The following is an 8186-nucleotide window of genomic DNA, read 5'->3' on the forward strand; positions in this document are numbered from 1 at the left end:
AACAGCAAACACATCGGTCTTCTGAGAAATAACACCATTTGAGGAATACTCTGGAGCCATGTAAACCTGTGTACCAACAATTTTCTTACCGGACGAACGCCAGTAATCCCCAGCAGTGCCCCCAGAACCCTACCCGGTAATCTCTGTACACGAAGATGCTCTAACAGCGGATTCACTGCTTAACTTATAGGTACCACAATGGGCAATCATTGCCCTGAAACCATAGGCTCACACTGTTGGATTTCATGTATTTGTGAACATAACGCAAACCTTTATAATGATGAAGATATTCAAGCCCTTGAGCGATGTGCATCATGGAAATCCATGAAGATAGCACAGTATACCCAGGGATTCTGTTACCGCTCAGAGCTTCCCTCAGGATTGTACCGTCCGCATACTCGTACACAAGACAGAGATTTTCCCCCTGCCCACACACACTCAGAAGATCAAATTAAAACTGAAAGAATTAGAGCAATAGTTTGTTAAGCGAGAGCAATTTGAAGGTAAAGAAAAGCTATGGCCCACTGCCAGCATACCTGTCCAAACATATTTGTTATATCTGCAGTGGAAGTTGAAAACCGTTCTCTACATTGGCTTCAATACCATCATCACTGCTTCCATGGAATAGAAGCTGAGTAGGAGATGTGGGACTGATAAGATCCCTCTGAGTTTCTATAAACTTGATTTGTAATTTCATCCTCCGAACCTTTTCTATAAACTTGATTTGTAATTTCATCCTCCGAACCTTTTCTGTCTTGGTCACAATAGGAAGAATTCCATGTACTGGTTGGATAAACTTTTCAGTCCGATCCCTAACCTGCATTTGTGGAATGTTCATGTTCAGTACCATTTTAACAATCATCACAATGTTTTATTTCAAAACACGAGACTCGCAAGAAAGACACTTTCTTTAAATAATAACGAGTACGACACCAGATCATGCCTACAGAAAATCAAAACAGCCAACAAACCAGTAAATATTCTGCAGCAGTTTCTCCTTCTGAATCAAGCTCTATGACTGATGTTTCTCCCGTGTCACTCTGCGAATTCAATTGCGCAATTTCTTCTAATTCTTTCAGTTTTAATTTAATTTCCTTTGTCTACCGCGACTTTTTGCCATAGCAGCCTTCGCAGTTGGCCCTGCCACTTGATTCCTACAGTTATGCTGGGAGATCTAGATCTGTAGAGAAGATCCAGGACCAATCTAGGGTAGATCTTCTAGATAGATCCAGTTTATTATTATATATTTTCTCAGTTGAACCATTATTCCATGACGAAGGTAGATTCTGAATCATTACTAATAATGAACTGATTTGATTAGGCAGTATCTATTTGTGTCTTTTTATGAAATTGGTTATATTTTTTTTTTTGCCCAATGTTAAGAACTTAAGCATGGCTTTATTCTCTAAATCTGTAATCTACTAGGTCAATAAAGTGGCGACTGTAGGTTTGTTGGAAAATTAACATAGTCCAGGACCATGAAGAATTTGTGTATTTTCTTCGTCGCCATTTAAAGTGAAAATAGATTGTGCAATAGGTATGTAATCCTGATGAAAGTCGACCTGTCAAACTTAAAGCCCAATAGTTCTAAGCCCTCCACTAGATTTGGAAGCAATTTCTCTGATGTTTTTAACTATTCTGATGTAATTCCTCCCCTATATATGTATATTTACTAACCCTTTTCAAAAGCTTGCTCTGGTGTATGCATGTCATCCACAAGACAATTCACTTGGTAGTCAGCAGTATTATTTTCCCGAAGCATTGATCCATCAAGCTGAAGTTGAGGACTACTGCTTGTATCATCCTCCTCCTCGTGAGTTGCAATAAATGGTTCATGTCCAATGACAACTCTAAGGAGCTTAGGCTTTCTACTAACAAGGGGGAAGCAAATGATGTCTCAAGTAGTTCATTTTTTCATTCCTGAAGCATCTGGTGAACTTGTTCCTCCAAGAGAGTAACATCAGTTATGCAATTCTCTTTCCTTGCCTGCTGAAGGTCAGTAAACATTCCTTACAGATCATCAACCATAAATTTGTCCTTGTTCTTAATTTGTTTCCGAAAAGACCATGCCAAGCCTCTTTTCTCCGGGTCCACGCTCCATCTTGACATGCCACTTTTGTCTAGATACTAAAAAATATCAAATGCTAAAGCATCTTAAGAATTTAAACAATATTGTGAAACCACATTACCACATATGACTGGGAATGAGCATCATACTGAGTGTAGAATTCTCAATTACTCTCAGTCCACTAGCACTCAAATCCATTGGATAGCTAGTAGGTATAAAATATGAGTGTTGGTGTTCTTGATGGCCAAGATACTCTAGTTTGCAGTAACAAGTCTTCAATGGCAAAATCAGTTCTGTAAATCCAAATATGGTTTCAAAACAGGAATAAAGTGAGTATTAAATGCCGGTTCTAAGATGTTTTCACAAATGCTAGTTAATCTCTCAATTTCATTCCATTGAGATTACTCTCAAAGACATCCAATGCAATGGGGAGATATATTAGATCATTTCTGCAAACTACATTATGTCCACTTATACTATATAATGGGTTAAGATATGAGACTACAGTTCAATTCCACAAATTATCATGGAAAACCTCAACACCATTTGTTACATTTTCTCTATAAGGACATTTATGTGGGGCCACCGTTAAAAAATATTCCGGCAACCATCCAATTATGGCATGGCTGACAGCTTTCCAAGTCAAACCAGTTCCACTTGCCACTTGCTGCTCGCTTTGAAACAACTTGGTTCTGCTACAGCTTTCCAAATCAAAGCGGTTCCACTTGCTGCTTGCTTTGAAACAACTTGGTTCACAATATTTATGTCTTGCATCAAATAATTGGAGATTATTTTTTTATTTTATTTTTTTTATTATGCGTTTGGTAGAACTTTTTATTTTTGATATAACATTTCAATTAAAAATGATGAAATACATAAAATATTTGTTTAATTAATTATTATTATTATTTTAAATTAGGTTAAAGTGAAACTTATACGAGCGATTTTTTGAAAAATTTTCAGGCTTACTTTCCGACCTAATTTGTCTAGAATCCGACAAAAATTCATTGAAATCACAAGTTTGATGGGCGAACTTATCAAAGTGTGGCAGGGGTTTTTTAGGGCGTTGAATCTATATATACAGTGAAAAAATCAGTTTAAACAACACAAATCAAGATTTCACCACAAATTTTTCCACTGGATTCCACCAGAAACTCCAAAAAGTCACACTTAAAAACAATTTCAAAACTTTAAATTAATATAAACTTGGTTTTATAAAAACAAATTATAATATTTATTAATTTATTAACATGTATATACAAATAAAAGTTAAAATATAATCACTCTTCCACAAATATATTAAATTAATTATTTATTTGCTACAATTTATAAAAATATGAAATTGGTAATTTTGTTAGTAGAACTAATCTTTTGCCACAACTTTTAGAATAATTAAAAAAAAAAAGAATCATAATTTGACATGCATTCTTAAATGTAGTCATTTGGTTAGATATAATAGTATTTTCTTTGAAAATCTAAGTGCAAGTAAAGTGCATGTCACAAGAGCATAAAATTTTATCAACTTCGCACATTAAAATGGACTAGAGTAATTTGCTTATCATTTATAAGTACCTAGTGTCATCTATGAATGGTATTTTAACTTAAGAGGTTTATTTAATCTTATTAAAGTGAATTTTTAACAATAGTTAGATCATTTTTATGATTATGGGTGTTTATCGCTGTGAAAAATTAGAGCTCAAAACTTCTTCAAGTTATTTTAAAAGTGATCTTCCATTTGGAGATTTAAGGTCTTGAAACTTCTAAAGCTTGTTTCAAGGATTGACATATCTTTTATATGGAATACAATTTTTCATGTGTACCTCCCAACAATTTAGTGTTGTTATTCTCAGTGACATCTTTCCATTGGTGTAAATAACTCATCGGGCTAGTTTCATATGAAGGATTTATGCCTTTAGCAATTTGATTTGTTATTTTTTACCAACATAGTGAGTAGTGGATGGCATGTTAGCTCCTATTACTGAGTTGAGATAGCCAAGTGTGAACTTTCAAGAAGATTTTAGAAGGTCTAAAAAATATAACTATTGAAAGTTGTGAAAGAAAAAAATAATAAACCTAACCTTAACAACTATTAAGATGTGTTAAACACTAAATTGTGAGAGAAGAAAGGGCTTTGATTCCTATCAATAGATTCATAGCTAAAGAAAGAAAAATTTATAGATATGAGAGAAGAGTGTAGAAAGAAGGCAATAACGTAGCATCAAATTTTGGTTATAGTGTGCACGAACTCTCGAGTGATTCATTATCTTTGTTTATGTTTAAATTTGGGTAGCTTGGAAGGTATTTCCGAGTGGAGAAAACCCACAAAAAGAGAATTTGTGGGCAAAGTACCTAAAGTTTGGAGTTTCGACCCAAAGGAGTGGACTTGGAACTCAAGGATATGAATTTAATATTCTAATTTAATGTTAAAAGGTTGAGTGGGAAACACCTTAAAGGACCAAGGGGTTTCCTAAGTGTCATATGGAAAACTATATATATAAGCCAATGGGGAGGCTTAGTATCACATAAGTGAGAAGGACTTCGATTGTGAGAGAGGAGGCCTAGAGGAGCCACAACCAAGGAGGAAATTGGTAATGAGCAATAGAAGAGGATGAGGGACAGTGTCAAGACTGGTACGAGAGGTCGTAGCAAAGGACAACTAGTGGCCAAGTTTTGTGACTGGTTAGGGCCTAGTTTGAAGGTTGGTTTGAGGTGAAAAGATGCCAAGTATGTTGAAAATAGCAATAAGAAATGCCAAAACTAGAAATGCTAAAAATAGCATTGCTATAGATAGCATTTCAGGATGTTCCAATTTTAATTTGTCCTTGAATTAAAATTGAGAATTAAAATTCGAATTTAGTCTCACCAGCTATTTGAAAAATAATTAATTAATTCATCTAGGATTAATTAGTTGGAGAAATTCAAACATGAAGTCTTTGTGGGTCATGCAACAATTATCCCTTTGATTGAGGAAGTTATCCCTTAATTAAGGAGATAAGGATGAGTTGTATTTGAGTTGTAATTAGTTAGCTTAGTTAACTGAGTCAAGTCCAGTTAAATTAGTTCCAAACATTTTGTGGAATTGATTGTGAGTTCAGTTAGTTAAGGTATGCATACATGCAACTAGTGTACTCCAGATAACTGAGTATTCTCTCATAAATAACTCATGCATGTTAGTTCAAACAAAGGCCCGATTGAGATTAAAGGCAGGGACAATGTACTATCAGTTGGAAGAATTTTCCTATAAGGAAAACTCATCCATGCAGAAGGAATTCATCCTTGAGATTTGTGCAGTTTTACAGTGCGTGTGAGCAGTGAGTGAGACCAGTGTCACTCAAGGTTACAGCTGGAACACCTAGGGAAAACTGCGCAAGGAAATAGGAGGCTTGGAGGACAGAGGGAAAGGCATACGTGTTGTCTATTCTGTCTATGAGCAATGAGGGATTGTACTAAGTGCTGGATCACTGTTTTAGAGCTAAAGCTGTGTGTAATTTCTAAGATATTTCCATTGTATGATAATATAGATAGCGGGGTTTTTAGCTGAGGCTTTCCCCAGAGTACTTTTCTGTGTTTCATGTGTATGATTTCTTCTTCTCTGTTATATGTGTTCCGCTTGATCTTGCTCAAATTGATTAAGCTTCCACAAAGTTTGATTGTAGAAGTAGATCTAGTATTTTGCTTTAGTACATTGCATTATCAGGTGATCTACAGTGAAAATTTCTACATGGTATTAGAGCAAAAGTGATCAAAGCAGGAGAACAATATACATAGAAAGGAAATTCAAAGTTTTGAAGTTCTTGATTGTAGGTACAAAATCGAATTCTTATCACACCTCAAAGTTCACCATTGGCGTTCAATGGCTTGAGACTCGAGTATGCCCTGGATGGCAGCGCGAATTACATAGCATGGAAGGATCGCATGGAAGCGGCATTAGAAAACAATGGTTTAAAGGATTTCATTGATCAAGAAATCCCCAAGTCAGCAGCAGCTAATGCCCAAGAATTGGATGAATGGAAGAAGTGTGTGGCGAAGGCGAGAAGGATTCTTCTGGAGGGAGTTCGAGACCATATTGTCTTGAGTCTCCATGGGAAGGAGACTCCATTTTCAATGTGAAAGACATTGAAGGACCTATATCAGAACAACAACGACCAGAGGAAGCTAGTGCTCAAGGACAAGCTTCGGAAAATCAAGATGGAAAAGGGCGACAATATTTCTACATATCTGAACAAGCTCACCACCTGCAGGGATGAGCGTGGAAGTGTAGGAATAACGACACCCGATGATGACATGGTGAGCCTCGATATCCTTGGTCTTCCTAAGAGCTGGAATAGCTACCAGGACTCAGTGAATGGAAGAGAGAAATCGCCGGATTGGGAACAACTGTGGTCGGATCTGATGCAGGAGGAGATTAGGAGGAACACAAGAGATGGTTCTTCATCAAAGCATGATAATGAAGAAAATCTAGCCTTAGCTAGTAAGGCAAGGAAAGGGAAAGGGAAGGCTTCCCATTCCAAATCTTCTTCTCATGCTGGGAAGAAGATTGACAAATCTAAAGTGAGATGCTTTAATTGTCATGAGGTGGGTCATTATGCAACTAATTGCCCATTGAATAAATCCAAGAAGGGATCCTCGAAGGGATCAGAAAGTGAGGCACTGGCCTCTCAATTCGAATTGGATTTTACCCTCATCGCATGTATGGTTTCATCGATGGTGGGTTGTGTTTGGTACCTTGATAGTGGAGCCTCATTCCACATGACCGACGATAAGAGTTTGTTTAGCACTCTTGAGGAGAAAGACCTCAAGATGCGCATAGATATGGGTGATGACGGGAAGTACAATGTTTCAGGAGTGGGCACCGTAGCTTTTCAGAGGGAGCATGGATTTCCTCTCACCTTGACTGATGTGAAGTATGTGCTTGTGCTGAAGAAGAGCTTGGTATCCGTCGCAATGTTGGAGGACAAATGCTATGATGTGGTCTTCAACAAAGGAAAGGCATTCTTGAGACACATAGCCACGGGTCAAACCAAGAGGATTGGGATTCGAGTGAAGAATCTCTACAAGCCGGAGGTAGATGACTACGCTGCATTGAGTTCGAAAGTAGAATTGGTGCAAAGCCAAGATATTGGTGAGTTATGGCACAGGTGGTTGGGCCACTTGCATCATGGGGCCTTGAAGATAATGCAACAAATTTCTACCGGACTTCCCAAAGGTAAACTTGAGCAAGTGGACACATGCAAAGGTTGTACTTTGGGAAAGTATGCCAAGTCTTCCTTTCACGATCGAGACAGTCGAGCAGAAGCAATCCTGGAGCGAGTTCATACAGATGTGTGTGGACCATTCTCGACAGCATCCACCGCTAAACAAAGGTACTATGTGATTTTCATTGATGATTTTTCTCGTAAATGCTAGATCTATTTCATGCAGAAGAAGGATCAAACCTTCTCAAAGATTTGTGATTTCAAAGCATTGGTTGAGAAAGAGTCTGGGAAGAAAATCTAAGCCTTGAGGAGCGACAATGGTGGAGAGTATGTCTCTCAAGATTTTAAGGACTTCTGTGCAGTAAAACGAATTAAACGGGAATTGACGACACCCCATAACCCACAACAGAATGGGGTGGCCGAAAGGAAGAACATAACAATTGTGTGGGCAGCTCAGGCGATGCTGCATGACCAAGGCCTACCACTTCATTTGTGGGATGAGGCATGCACACAGCAGTCTATTTGCAGAATAGAAGCCCACATCGCATACTTGGGATGAAGACACCAGAGGAAGCTTTCTCCGGGAAGAGACCAGATGTGAGTCACTTTAGGATCTTTGGATCATCGGTTTATTGCCATGTGATCAAGGATGCCCGGAAGAAACTTGAGTCGACAGCTGAGTTGGGGATACTTGTTGGGTACATTGATACACCTCACAACTATTGAGTGTACATGCCTACCAGTTAGAGGACCGTGGTTCACAGAGATCTTAAGTTCGATGAGTAGAAGGCCATGCGAGTTTCCCTTGAGAGGGAGCTCCAACTACAGACTGTGGAGGAACTTTTGGTTCCTAAAAAGGAGGAGCCTCAGATTGATGCGGAGTAGCCGCATGCAGAGGTTCCAGGAGTGGAGACATCCACTCA

This window comes from Pinus tabuliformis, chromosome 5_1, assembly GCF_031772625.1.
Source record: "Pinus tabuliformis cultivar Carrire ecotype Pingquan chromosome 5_1, CPIR1, whole genome shotgun sequence".
Taxonomy (NCBI): domain Eukaryota; kingdom Viridiplantae; phylum Streptophyta; class Pinopsida; order Pinales; family Pinaceae; genus Pinus; species Pinus tabuliformis.